Below are 15,930 nucleotides of genomic sequence, written 5' to 3' on the forward strand. Positions count from 1 at the left end.
TTCATTTTAAATTTAGGCTTTTTTATTTTAGTACTTCAAGCTAAACAAAATGAAAATGAGAAACTGTTGCCTTGGCAATTAGCCAAAAATAAAAAATAAAAGTTTATATTTTATTTCATTTAACAATTATTTTGATAAAAAAACAAAAACAAAACTTTATTGTTTTTTAGTTTTATTTCATAATAGTCATTATCATTACAATAATAATCATCCAATCATTACAACTCAAGAATTTATTATTATTTTTGCACTTTGAACCCAATTTTATGCAAAAAAAAAACATATCATGTATTTAGGCAGCCCAATACATTCTCTCAGTTTACACGGAAGGTCAAGTTGAGCACTTTGCATTATCGGATACTGTGTCTAGAAATAATACTTTGGTATTTGGAATTTACCTTGTGTCTTAGGTAGTGAAGACTACTGATCCGAAAACAGCTTTTCTATCCATATCCTGCAAGATTAGATTACAAAAACAGTATTATCTGGGGTCAGTGCTCTATTGTGCGATGATTTACAATGATAAATTGTATTTTCTATAAATCAAACTGTTTCAGGAAGCCCCACCAAAAGGACATGGCGGTCATGAATGCCACCACACGGATGAAGGGAAAATACTTCACTACATCAGTGACTGAAAGTGAAACGCTGACATTACCGCTGTGATTACACATGCTCGGTTAAGTCACTCTAAAAACACGTGGAAAGGCTATTCGATGGGAATAATGAAAGAGATCTAATTTTACGAGCCTGGTTTGTGTAATGCAGAAGGATTACAGTCGGGTCATGTTTTTCAGATTAAGTTGTTAGATATAATTGGTTTTATTTTATCACATTTTTGTGGTATTATTTAAAGATCTTGGAACATGCAGGTAAACTACATATTCTGGCCTTTTATATCCTAAAAATCCCCTATAAAGATCTTTTGGGACTGACGGCCAACTACACCAGGTGTTTCTATCATCTCAGCTGATCTGACAGAAAGTGTTATATATGCCTTTGTGTGTGTGTAGGTGCATTCAAGCGTGAGTGTGTGATCAAGTTTTCACTTGATCTAATGGCATGAGCAGAAATCTTGGACCTGTATAGACATTACACAATTTGACCAAAACACACTGACTCCAGACACAACACACACACACCTCTCATAACTCACGGCAGCATTATTTATGAAGATGGAGAAAGTGCTGTAAACTGCATGTGCTGCTCGAGCCTCATATACTATATTTTGTGATCTTTGCTTGACAGGAATTCATATTCAATTCACACTCACTCTAGCAGTATCAATGGCTGTGAGTATATTCGGCCTTGAATCATGTCTAGTCTCTTGTCTGTTTGTGTGCAAAAGTGGAAAATGAGCAATACGTTTCTGATGCAGTTCCCTTAACGACCACCGGTGTCGCTAATAACACGGGTTATGAATTCCATCCATTATCCATTTGTTTTTCCACCTCAAACTGAAAGATTTCTTAAAGTAATCAGTGTTTTTGTAGACAAAACTTCATTGGCATGAGTTATCCTGGCGTTTGTACTGACAAACAGCACCTGGCATGGGCCGCATTGTACGCTTGATTATCGTCAGGAAGTCTCGTAGGAAAGCACAATAGAGTGTTTTGTTTCTCTTTTAACTTTCCTCCCTCCTTTTCCTCCTCCTCTTTTCTATCCAGACAAAGCTGAACATGGCTGTTGAGAATAGTGATCCTCCACCTGCGTGAGTGTGTAGATACAGGTCACATATTTAAAGGGCTTTAAAAACAACAAAAAGAGTGCTTTTTGCCGGTTGGACGTCAGCGGCTGTCAGTTTCCAGAAGAGAGGCATATTTTTGGTTGAAGTTAAACAAAGCACAGCACACAGTGTAACTCTACCACACGGATGTGAAATTCCAGCTGTCAGTCAATCCCTGGCTGGTTCACTTCTTCACATCTCCATGTTGTACAAGCACAGAAAACATTTAAAAAAAGATATTTCGGGGAAAAGAGTTAGTAAATAGTCAATTCAGATTCAGCTATTGTGCATTGTATGATATTGGCACTAATGCAACAACAACAAAAAACTACTTGACGTCTGAGTCTGACCACATTTTCAAAAAATAATTCCAATGCCAAAACAAAAACAAGGCCTACAACAATATCTGTTTTCAGTAAAGATGTAACGATTCACTCAACTCACGATGCGATACGGTTCACGATACCGGTTTCACGATACAATTTTCTCACGATTTTTGTTTAACAAATGAGATTTGAGACAAATTATAAATGAAAAAGTGTCTATTTTATTATTTCTCAGACAAAATGCTGCACATTTCGGTTTAATTTTGAAATATATTTGTCAAATTCAGATATTGTGCAATAAATGCTATAAGGCTATTTAGCTGAAAAGCCATTCTCCTGTGTTTATGATTAACAAAAGAGAAGAGTCACGAAATACATCTCAGCCCAGATAGAGAACTTATCTATGGTGTCATGTTGCATTTGAGTGATTTTAAGATTAAATTCAAATGGTTTTTAGTTCTCCATTCATCTTTAACTGAACAACAAGTTAACTCTGTTTAGATGTTGTTGTTGTTTTTTCACCTAGCAACCTCTCACAACACCACACATTGATCCTAATATGAAGTTCTAGAAAACAACTCTGAGCCTATAATCATTTGAAGCTAGATTTTTCTACACAAGACAACAGGGTGACGCTGTACTACAGTATTTCACATCATAAAAACTCAATCCTCTTGCAGCTCAGGACTGTTGATTTTGAGGGTTGGGTTGCACTGTTTTTTGGAGGCCTGCTTATAATATTGCATCATCCCACGGATAACCTACGACATGATTATAAAAATGTTTATACCAAGAAACTTAAAAGTGTTGACAAAATACCTCACGATAAGGCAGATAGAACACTGGATATGAGTAGCTGGACATCTCACAAAGACATTTAGCCCAACATGTATCTTGGTTGAACATGAGTAGCCTAGCACTAGCACTGATTCCCAAACAACATGCAAACTAATAAAATGCACATCTTAAAGGAGTAGTTCACTTCAAAAAAAAACTTTTGCTGATAATTTAGTCACCCCCCTGTCATCCAAGATATCCACGTCTTTCTTTCTTCAGTTGAAAAGAAATTAAGGTTTTTGATGAAAACATTCCAGGATTTTCTCCATATAATGGACTTCAATGGGAACCAAACGGTTCAAGGTCCAAATGAGAGTTTCAGTGCAGCTTCAAAGGGCTTTAAATGACCCCAGACGATGAATAATCATAATCAGTCTTATCTAGGACCCTTCAAGTCATGACTCGAAAAAAGATTTGTTCATCTTGATGAACGAGTTCGAAAAGGAGAGTCACGAACGCTCATCACAGAACAGAGCAAGGTGAGCATTTGTGCTTATAAAACTTCATTTTTTTTTTTAAATGACCGACCGTTTCGCAAGATAAGACCCTTATTTATCGTCTGGTGTCCTTTAAAGCCCTTTGAAGCTGCACTGAAACTCTCATTTGGACCTTGAACCGTTTGGTTCCCATTGAAGTCCATTATATGGAGAAAATCCTGGAATGTTTTCATCAAAAACCTTAATTTCTTTTCGACTGAAGAAAGAAAGACGTGGACATCTTGGATGACACGGGAGTGAGTAAAATATCAACAAAAGTTTTTTTAAAAGTGAACTACTCCTTTAAAATTTACTTTAAGTTGCTTTGGATTTGGATACACGTAAAGTCGGCATGAAACTGAGGGGGATAGTCTAATGTGGCGCATCTGAGTGAAACGGCTTCTCAAACCAGAAAAAAATGACGGGTGGGGCTTGATTTTGTCCATGGGGAATTGATTGGAAGATTGTGGTTTGCTATTGGTGGATCTCATGTGAGTGACGGGTTTCCCCGCCCTAACGTCGGTAAACACATCATCAGAGAAGAGATGTAATGTGTGCTGTAAAATAATGACGTGCATGGATAAATGATTTACAATAAATCCTGCAATATTTCATTATAATCTCAAATTTCAAGAGTCTTCTTCGGTTGGCTAAACTGTTTTATTTCTTAGAATCTAGCTTTTATAAAAACAGTTTACAGTTTGTAGAACTTGTGATATTTTGTCCGTCATACGAGGCACGCGACGCACGTTTTCACTTCAGCCTGGAAGTTATAGGACTCGTGAAATTCCTGAGGAGTTCTGTATTTTCCCCACAAAACAAAATATGTTTGACGAACAGCCATCGACTATATATGGATTATCCACATGGTTTGGGGAGGGTAATATATTCCCAAGCCAAGGTCCTGGGGTTTGGCATGGGATGCTTCCATGTGAACTAATCTAAGCGGGATGCCAAACAGTGGAAAGACAACGTTCATAAAATAGGAAAGCATTTGTGACATCTCAAAGGTGCCGAATGGTCTTTTTGCAAATTGAGGAAGGGGATTCAATTCAAAGAGAGTTTGTCTGCCAAACGGAACAGGCTGAAAGAGCGGAGAGTGTCCGTCACCAGGGAATCCGCAGATCCGATCGAAGCCAGCATGGGCAGCCTGACCCAGTTTCCCCGTTCCTTACAGACTGTTGGTTTTCTTGCTTTTTTGATCTGTTCGATGAGGAGAGCAGATCCAGACCCAAAGGCAGCTTCACACATATATGTTTTGTCTATGTTTAAACCTCCACAGGCCTGGAGGAATATCTCCAAAGCAGTCTATGGGGTTATAAACACACACTCACAGTTTGAAACATTCTTCATGTGTAATACAGGATGTGAAGAAACTCCTTTTGTTCCTGATGTTGTGCCCTAACTATAGGATGCGTCTGTGTGTGAAGACCACAGGAGACGTAACTCCTGAATTATTTCAAGATATACAGTTTCAATATTGCCAGGCTAAAACACAATAATACTTTCACTGTTGTGTCACACTGATTAGATCATTAGACGTGAATCAGTTCTGAAAGTGATAATGAAAGCGATGAAGAAATTACAATGAGTGTTTAGTTGGTAAATGTTTGCTATAGCGGAGTTGTAAATAAAGTTATCAGATTTGTAGAGCATAACTATCGTCACTGACGGCGAGAGTCTGGTCTTGTCTGCTTTTACAAAGGCATTGCTGGGTTTGTGTGTCTCATAATCAGCATATCCAGCAAAATAATGGTATTAGTTCTGCTCTGTCTTTACAAATCTTGGTTGTGCAAGCGTTACATGAAACTGTTGCGATTCAGACAATCTGTCCCATGACACATTTCAAAAGGCAGACTTGCTTTGTTTGAAGACTCCAGGTGCTGATATATCAATGAGTGACCTAATTCTGAGCCCTGCAATCATAAAAGCACATAAAATATATCATTTGAACTATATATATATATATATATATATATATATATATGGTCTTGACATTAACATATATTTTGAATTTTGTTGAATAGTATATTATACATTTTTCAAACATAGTCTTTTAAAAAGGCTTCTGAAATTATAAACTAAATATCGATAATGAAATATATGAAGCGCGTCCAATAATCATTTTCCACAGATCCACGACACACACTACTCTTTCTCTTTCTCTTTCTCTCATCTCTCCGACAGCGAGTTACACACAAACCCGCCTCCGCTCACTCACTTGTTTCATTTGCTCCAGATGAATATTGTTGGCGTTACAGGGCTTGAATTTCGTCCTGCAGAAAATTTTACATTCCCGCAGATTTTGTCCTCACACCCAAAGTGCGCGCACATAAAGCCGTCTCTCACACTCTAAACAATGCTGGGTTGTTTGAACCCAAATTTGGGTCAAATATGGACAAACCCAAATGTTGGGTTAAAAATGTAATTTCAGTTTAACTTCAACTTTCACTTTCAACTTTTTACAATTTTTAACCCAACATTTGGGTTTGTCCATATTTGACCCAAATTTGGGTTCAAACAACCCAGCATTTTTTAGAGTGTAGTACTAAATTGAGTCCTTTTTCGCTGATTATTGCGCTTAGATGGTCAAATACACACAAAAAAAATTTTTAAATGCCTTTCCTGGTGAGTATTCAGCTGAGAAAGTAAACGTGTGTAACAGTATAATGGATCCTTGTGTCAGTTTTTAAAGTGACGGCAGCCTAATACACCTTTAGGTTTAAATTAATTTATTTAATTAATTAATTGAATTAATTTAAAAAAATTATCACTGACTTCAACAAATCAATTCATTACCAACACCATGTCCTAACCATAATGCAACAAGTTTCCCAATTTCAATTTCAATGCAACTTATACTGTCAACATGTGCAACGCCAACAGTAGGATAGAGACATGTAAAAACAAGATTTCAGTTGCTTTTGCGTGCATTTAGGGTGTATTTATCTGCTATTATTACAAGATAAATACTTACTAAGTGCCTTAAACAAAACTCAAAGATGTGCTGCCACTAAACCCAGAAAATGGCCTTGCAAACAAGACTTCCAGATGGCATAAACTCACTCAAATCAAATGAATTCACTTCAAAATGTGTACTACATTATAAATATATATATATATATATATATATATATATGTATATATAATGTTGTGTCAAGACTGTAAATACCGTTTCCCTGTGGTGGAGCCCCAGGCTGAGGTGAAACTGAAGACAGCAGACTTATTTGACAACCCTGACCTGTTTAAATGACCTCTCATTCTGTCTGGACTCTCTCCAGCGTTACATAACGAGAATATTTCATTCCCAGACAGCTCTATTGTTCTGTTCTTCCCTGCAAATGATGTCCAGACTACAACAGACAACACAGCAGAAAACACTATAAACAAACAGGGCTGGAATTCACTCTACATTACGTCCAATCGAAGTTTTCCCTCGAGACCAAATATGGATGAGGGTCTGTATCTCTCCCTCGGCAGACGAGAATGAACAATGAAATGCAGTTTTATAAATCCACAGCATTCCTCAGAGGGTTTCCATCTGCTGCAGGCGAGCAAAATACAGACAAGCCTCTATTGATGTGAGATGTAGATTTCGGTCTGAGGGTTATAGTGGAATACACAAATGGCATAATGTATCTGCATACTGACATGGGAAACTGGGTGTCCTTGCAGGCAGGTGAAGGGGGCATTGGAGCACAGAAGCTCAAACAAGCCGCAAGCAGAGAGCATTCTGGGAGTTTGTATTTGTGTGTCTACAGTGGGTAGATGTGGCTCAGATCCCACTGCTGATCTCCAAGCGTCTGTTCTGCTTTTGTCTGAGCTGTGCTGATGGAAAACTCTTCAGCAAGAAATGATGTCACTTTTTAGAAGCAAAAAAAACGTGTTTCATTTCCTTAATTTGGCATTTAGCTTCATTTAAATAATTGTAAAGTTAAATTAAGTAAAACAATGTCATTTATATATTTAATTTGGTAATAAAAGCTAATGAAAACAACAGAAATGATTTTGAATTTGATTTTATCGACTTTAACAAATCAACTCATTCTCATTTCGGTCTCATCCCAAGGCGTCATATACTGACGCTTTTGACAGTGCGTCTACGTACATTCAACGCACATGGCACCCTTTAGCGTCAATATGAGACGCAGATATGGGCCAGAAGGCGCCTCCTAGTGGTCTAACCCTATCCCAGACCTAAATCTGCCCACAACTGAAGTGTGTTATATTGATGCTAAAGGGTGCCATGTGTGTTGGATTTAGATGCATTGTCAAAAGCGTCACTATATGACGCCCTAGGATGAGAATGCGTTTTTCACTACCAACTCCATAGTCCTAACCATAATGCAACAAGTTTCCCATGTCAGTTACTCACTCAGTCTGTCCTCAACATCTATTGACTTGTGTAGCTTAAGGTCAATTTCTCAATGCAACTTATACTGTCAACTTGTGCAACGTCTACAGTACATAAGAGACTGTCTGACCAACATGTAAAAACAAGAATTCAGCTGCTTTTGCACGTAGTTAGGGCGTATTTATCTGCTATTATTACAAGATACTTGATGCTAAGTGCTTTAAAATTTGTGCTGCCACTAAACCCTGAAAATGGCCTTGTAAACAAGACTTCCAGATTGCATCAACCCAAACAACTCAAATCAAATGAATTCACTTGCAAAAAACTTGAACGTTACCATTTTAACGAGATGGCTGGAGAGATGGAGTTACTAGTCCATCTTTAGAACAAAAAAATGTTCTATATTGAACCCTATTGTAACGGTGAGGCAGGGACGAAGCGGAGAGAGAATCTACATAAGCACTACATAACAATATAATAACAATAACAATATAAACACAGGTTATCCAGGGCAAACAATGAAACTCAGGACAGGAGCATGGTACAGCAAACCACAAGGGCAATTCATACACTCTTAGAAGAAAAGGTTCTATATAGAACCTTAAAAGGTTCTATCAGTGCTACGTATTTGGAACCCCTAAAAGATTCTATACACTCTTAAAAAAGGGTTCCTCTGGGTTCTATATAGAACCCTGGGATTCCATACTTGGCCAATATAACCTTTTACCAAAAAAAAATGGTTCTGTATGGAACCATTTTGGAGTTCCATAATGAAGCAGGGGATGGAACCATTTCTGGTTCTAAATAGAACCATTTCTTCTAAGAGTGACACAGGCAAACGGTAACAAGAGGGTGTGGTTGATTGTGTCGTTCCGCACAAGGGTAACCAAGAGAACCAACAAGATCCACCTAATCAACATGAAAAACTACAAAGAACTACAAAACATGGCACAAGACAGGAAACAACACAAAAGTCCTCACACAAGATGGGAACAGAGATCGTGACACCTCTAGGGTTCTTGAATCAATTTTAAAGGGGTCATCAGATGCAAAAATCACTTTTATATGGTGTTTGCATTTACACGTGTGTTTGCAGTGTGTGGACACCACCACCAAACAATGAAAAAAATCCATTCACTCCTTTTTTATATCCTCAAAATGCCTAAACACTCTCAATAATTAAGTCGTTTGGATTTTATGAGCAATATGATGTCACGCCCATGACCGCTGACGACGGACTGTTTTCAGGAGTTAAAAAGTTTGTTTTACACAACCATTGCGGAATTTTAACCAAAGTGCTTCAAACTTTACATGAAGAAGACCCTAAAAAATCATGCCAACTTGTGAAAAATGGGCATCCTATGACCCCTTTAAAGAACCATTATGCCAAAAAGGGTTCTATAGATATATTATTTCATAAAACGATCATGTTTACTATAACAGGTTATTTAAATATGATATAGTGATAAAAGTATACTTATGAGTTGTTTAATTCATAAAATGTAATTTAAATTAAAATAAATTGAATGAAGTAAAAACAAATTTTTTTTTAGTTAGGAACCCCTAAGCGCCTGACAGAACCCTTTAAGGTTCTACTTGGAAAGTTTGAAATTCTAAAGCTACAAAAATTTCTCAACTTTAGAAGCCAAAAATAATGGCCAATCAGAACATATTTGGAGTGGGATTCAACACAATGAGATTTAATGTGGGTCTGGACTGTGCATTCAAAAATAGAAGCCAAACAACAGGCAAAACGTTACATTATAACAGATAGGATACGCTGAACGGATAGTACTGTACGAGGCGAGCACAGTACATGCTATCTGTACTATTGTCGCTGCAGCCGTATTGTTAAAACAGACATGGAAATCAGAATATCTGGCTTTGGCACAGTTTCTAATGTGGTGATAATGGCACAAGTGTTAATGAAAAAGGAACAGATGGGGAATTATTCCACTGCCAAACCAAAATCATGCACACATACTATGAATATGTTTCCCTACTGGCCAGATACATTCAATAAAACAGGATTTGGATGAAAAAAGGCAGATCTGAATTCCAGAGATGATGATTTTTTCATCTGCGGAAAGGTTTCGTATAGTTCTGCTCTCCTTTTGGAAATGCTAAGACAGCTGAGTTATGTTTCAGACCGAATCTTGTCTGGGGATTTGTTTTTGTACTTATTTTTAAATGTGGATCTCAAGAAATGAATGAATGGTTGTTGGGACAGCGTCATACTGTCGTGAGCGAGAAATAATGGATGATTTTACGGTTCCACTGTTGAATGGAGGGATGGAAGGAGAGGGTTTGTAGGGTTTTTTACAAGTCTGGAGAGCAGGTCAGGATTGATTTGTTTGCTCAGATGGTCCAAGATAATTGATCAGCAGGTGTGACAGACAGGTCACAACTATACCTACTTCCATTCAACTTTTGAATTCTATGTTGTTAAAGGTTTTAGTTCACCCATAATTCCAAAAAATTAGAATAGTTCGCTCAAAGTTGTGTTGTTCAAAACACACACGTCTTACTAGAACCCTCAAGGCACTCTTCCTGGAGCAAGACAATGGGGTCCAAAATGATTAAAAGCAACCATGAAAGTATTAGTTCTCAGCATAGCTCTCAAATCTCAATTTGAATATGTTGAAGCATGGGTTATCACAAGCAGATATCATGGCTTGGCTTTATAAGGAAAATAGCACTTTTATGGTGTTTTGATGGAAAAGCAATACCTGGAACATGTCACATGATCCTTCAGAAATCATTCTAATATGCTGATTTGCTCAAGAAACATTTCTTATTATTATCAATGTTAAAAACAGTTGTGCTGCTTAATATTTGTGTGGAAATCGTGATATTTATTTCAGGATTCTATTTATGAATAGAAAGTTCTAAAGAACAGAATTTGAAATAGAAATACATTTTAAACGTTTTAACTGTCACTTTTGATCAACTTACCCTGATGAATAAATGTATTAATTTCTTTTAACTGTTCTTAATTCTCTTTGAAACTTTTGAACAGTAGATTCCACAAGAACACATAAAATTGTGTCAGGGTATTGAGTGGTTTTGTTTTGGGAAATAGTTTGTCCGTACGAGACGTGCTTTGAAAAGGAGACAAAATAGATTTAGTGTTATCATTTTCTGCCCCTCAGATTTACAAAACAGAAAGACAGATAACGGGCCAGAGTTCAGACTTAGAGCAAAAGTGTGTGTGTGTACCTGGTAAAATGTCCCCAAGGACAGTAATACCAGACCTTGTCAGGACATTTTTGTTTTGGTCCTCATGAGGAAAACAGATTATAAGTCATATGAAATACAAAAATTGAACATAAAAATTCGGAAAGTTTTCTGTATAGTGTTAGGGGATAGAATATCAAGTTTGTGTAAATATCATAATGTCTATGGAAAGTCCCCATAAAACATGAAAACCCAATGTGTGTCCCACCCATGACTGAAATACTCTGAACTCTGATATGAGAGGTCTTTAGTTTATCTCAGCTCAATCAATAATGTTCAGCCTCTTTGATACACAACTAAAATGTGGCTCCAAATCATAAAAAGACTGCAGGTCTTTTAACCTGCCAGTAAACAACCGCCTAGCAACCACTGGACAACTTGGCAACTGCATAGCAACACCCTGACAACCACTCACAACACCCTATCGCGACGACCACTTTTGAATGGCCAGTAAATTATCTAAATAAATTCAAAATATACATTAAAAAAAAATTTATATATATCTATATATATTTCTAATATTATTTATTTTATTAAAAATACATAATTACAAAATAGGCTGTAAACAATAAAACCATTTTTATATAAAATAAAAATAAATATACAAAATTTTATCATGCTGTTGGCTCGATTTCATGACATCAAATCCAATCAAGGTTATGCAGTTTTTTCTTTTTTGCTTTGTCTGAATACCTGATACACTTGTTTGATAGTTTATTTCATTACAAATAACAAATAAATAGCTTAGATTACAAATGTAAGCTATATTATCACTCAGCTATAATCTGCTAAATTGCCAACACATCACAACACACACTTTCCATTCAAAACTGATTCTCAAAGCTCTCACTGGCTCTTTTTGCTCATTTCTAAACATCACCTTTGTTTTATGCATGTCTGCTCGGGCATTTCACAGGACATTGTGTTGCTGCTTTCGATGTTGAGCGCATTTTGAACATCCAGTACCCCCCAAAAAGAGGTTATAATTTCAACCATGTACACACACAGCTGGTGCAAAAGAGCCAAAAGTAGGTCAGTGAACAAGCCACAGCACAACCCTTCGCAGCATTGTGTGCTAAACAAAGGGTATTTTCAGTGGCAAGGAACGGTTTTGTGACACTGTAAATATAGCACAAATTCAGTAAATTACTGTATATGGAGGGCTTGATTCAGTATGTTTAGTGTGAGCGTGCTGTAAATTCCCAGTTTTATACAGTGAACATGCTGTTCATTCTAACACACACTCTGAAATACCCAAAATGCATTGCTGTCTTTCGTCAAAAGACCCCAAAGTACACCACAACCAGATGGCACAAAAGCTCAATGGATTCTCTCCATGAATAACTAAACCAAAACCACACATCTCCATCCCAGGCCTGCCATCTCAGTTCTAGACATCTCCCTCAGGAATCCTCAGCTCTGTCCAGACATTCTGCTCACAGACAATTTGAATTGGAAAAACAGAAGAGACACCAAGCAGAACTGGAAATCCATGCGTTTGGTTTCTTTAAAGGGGTTTAAACGCAACATATCACATTTTCCTTGATGTTTTGTGATGGAATGACTGCACTCTGAAACCATGCAGACACTTTCACAACTTCCTTCCTGGTTCAAAAATCATCTTTTTAAAACAAACTGCAAAAATGAAGCATTCTGACCTTTGCAACCTATATTTACACATTTACAGTGGCACCAGTTTGTTCAGAAAGTCAACCTGCCCAATCACAGTGAAATAAGCAGAAACCAGTTCCTATTCCTAGACCAAATTAACTGGCAATTAAGATTAAATAAGTAAAAGGTTGACAAACACTGGGTGGGGGATGGATGGATGGATGGATGCATGGATACATGGATGGATGGATGGATGCGTGGGTCGGTACATGGATGGATGGATGCATGGATGGATGTGTGGGTGGATGCATGGATGGATGGATGGATGCATGGATGGATGAATGTATGGATGAATGCATGGATGGATGGATGGATGGATGGATGGATGGATGTGTGAATGCGTGGATGGATGGATAGATGGATGGATGGATGGATGGATGGATGCATGGATGGATGGATGGATGCGTGGGTCGGTACATGGATGGATGGATGCATGGATGGATGTGTGGGTGGATGCATGGATGGATGGATGGATGCATGGATGGATGAATGTATGGATGAATGCATGGATGGATGGATGGATGGATGGATGGATGGATGGATGGATGAATGCATGGATGGATGGATGGATGGATGGATGGATGGATGGATGGATGAATGCATGGATGGATGGATGGATGGATGGATGGATGCATGGATGGATGCATGGATGGATGGATGGATGCATGCATGGATGGATGATGGATGGGTGGGTTGGTACATGGATGGATGGATGGATGCATGGATGAATGGATGATGCATCAATGCATGGATGCATGCGTGGGTGGGTGGATGGATGGATGGATGCATGGATGCATGTGTGGTTGGATGCATGGATGGATGCATTGATGCATGGATGCATGCGTGGGTTGGTTGGATGGATGGATGGATGGATGGATAGATGCATGGATGAATGCATGGATGCATGGATGGATGGATGGATGGATGGATGGATGGATGGATGGATGGATGCATGGATGGATGCATGGATACATGGATGGATGAATGCATGGATGGATAGATGGATGGATGGATGGATGCATGGATGCATGGATGGATGGATGGATGCATGGATGCATGGATGCATGGATGCATGGATGGATGACATATTTTAAGTGTATGCCAAAATGCCATCTCTGAGTCCAGATGGAATCTGCATAATTCAAAGGGATAATCCATAAATTCTTTAATAAATGAAAATGCAACAGGGGGAAGGGTGTATAGAACATTTTGAATGACATAGCCTACATTGCAATTCTATGGAAATCTGCCCAGTTTTCTGCTGCGTACCATGGGCACAGACTCTACATATCCATATCCTTTTTCTTTAAGTACAGTGTCTGAATGCAAAACTCTTCTGACTTGTTGATGCATTAGTCTGACAGTTTTCAGGTTGCTGTACAAACGTGGTGTTTGTTTTTGCACTGATTTCACTTTGGGGCAGAGGAACAAAGCGACAAGCACCAGCACGAATGAAACAGAGAGAGATCGAATTTGGCTCAGTGCTCATTGTAGAAGAGAGGTTTAGTGATGAAAGAACGTATGAAGAGCAGAGCGAAAAAAAGGGGTGTGTGTGCTGTATTCCAGACATGTAGGGTGTCTCGCACTGGAAATGGAACTGTCAACACCCCACCACGCATCATCACTCACATCACTCACACACACACGCACAAACAAAACTCTCTCTCTCTCTCACACACACACACACACACACACACTATTGTCCTCATTGCCACACCATTAAACTTCTAGAAAAAAAACTGGAGCAGAGATGTGGATGTGTGGTGTTCCTTCAAAACAATCTAACTCTCCCCTCAAATGATTTATTGTAAGAATTGTAAGATCTTTAACACTCATGTCACGATTATTCATCAATATGCAGAAAATGATCTCAAGGTTACCAGGAAATAGTATCTGCAACCCATTGTACCTCTATAATGTGATGTTTTATTTTAATAAAGGATATGCGACAAGAAAAAAATAGAGCGGGACATGATTCTATCCATTGGGAATTGGTTGGGTTGTGAAAAGTGGCCAATTGGTTTTAGTGGAGGCTGGAAAATAAGAGGGATTGGTGATCAGCTTTGTTAAAATAAAGTATATTTAAGTAATCAGGATCAATTTTGATTTCATGTCATCTTTAAAGCTTTTGTCTGGTATTTGAATTCAACTGCGTTTGATCCAGTTGTAGGACTGAGAAACCAAAGCAATTGTTGATTGCGAAGAGGTTTAGAAATTGGGGTCAAATCAAACCAGCAGTGACAAACAACGACAGACATTCGTACTGCGAGATACAACAGAGATCTCTCGACACACAAATGCACAGGAAGTGGGTGATATATGGACAGGAAGAGGTCAAAACCCATTAATGACCATATTCATCCTTTCAGCATTCAACTTTATCAACCAATCTATTCAACATCACTCAGCCTTTCACATGACAAAAAGCAAGACAAAAGCAAGGAGATTTATGTTAAGAATTCGAAGAACATGGTCCTCAGTTGAAAACCAGATTCAGAAAGACCAAGTTTGTCCACCAGTAAATTATGATGATGAACAGCATCATTAGACCAGCATAAACCAGTCTGAAACACTGGTCTAAACTAGTCTTTTCTAGGTTAAACATGTATTACATTTAGTGCTTGGGGAGGTGACATGACATGTCAAACAGTGTGACATGCAAATTATTTTTAATGTATTTTTCATAAGATTTAAATGACTTAAAGGAGTAGTTCACTTTAAAAAAAAAAAAACTTTTGCTGATAATTTACTCACCCCCATGTCATCCAAGATGTCCACGTCTTTCTTTCTTTAGTTGAAAAGAAATTAAGGTTTTTGATGAAAACATTTCAGGATTTTATCCATTTAATGGACTTCAATGGGAACCAAACGGTTCAAGGTCCAAATGAGTGTTTCAGATCAGCTCCAAAGAGCTTTAAACGACACCTGATGATGAATAAGGGTCTTATCTAGCGAAACGATCGCTCATTTAAAAAAATAAATAAAAAAGTTTAAGTTTTATAAGCACAAATGCTTGCCTTGCTCTGTTCTGTGATGAGCGTTTGTGACTCGTTCATCAAAATGAACAAATCTTTTTTCGAGTCATGACTCGAAGGGTCCTAGATAAGACCCTTATTCATCGTCTGGTGTCGTTTAAAGCTGCACTAAAACTCTCATTTGGACCTTGAACCGTTTGGTTCCCAATGAAGTCCATTATATGGAGAAAATGGATGTTTTCAACAAAAACCTTAATATCTTTTCGACTGAATAAAGAAAGACGTGGACATCTTGGATGACATGGGGGTGAGAGAATCATCAGCAAAA

General features: G+C 37.9%; 1 protein-coding gene and 1 long non-coding RNA gene across 2 annotated transcripts in view; one reads left to right on the forward strand and one right to left on the reverse strand.

Moving 5' to 3' along the window:
- LOC120483790 (E3 ubiquitin-protein ligase TRIM39) overlaps window positions 1–15,930 on the forward strand; it is a 210,250-nt gene that overhangs the window by 11,656 nt on the left and 182,664 nt on the right. The gene's annotated exons all lie outside the window — the stretch shown is intronic.
- The window catches only part of LOC120483460 (uncharacterized), a 64,317-nt gene that overhangs the window by 6,380 nt on the left and 42,007 nt on the right, over window positions 1–15,930 (reverse strand). The gene's annotated exons all lie outside the window — the stretch shown is intronic.

This window comes from Pimephales promelas, chromosome 18 (assembly GCF_988280905.1).
Source record: "Pimephales promelas chromosome 18, fPimPro1.hap1.1, whole genome shotgun sequence".
Lineage (NCBI taxonomy): Eukaryota > Metazoa > Chordata > Actinopteri > Cypriniformes > Leuciscidae > Pimephales > Pimephales promelas.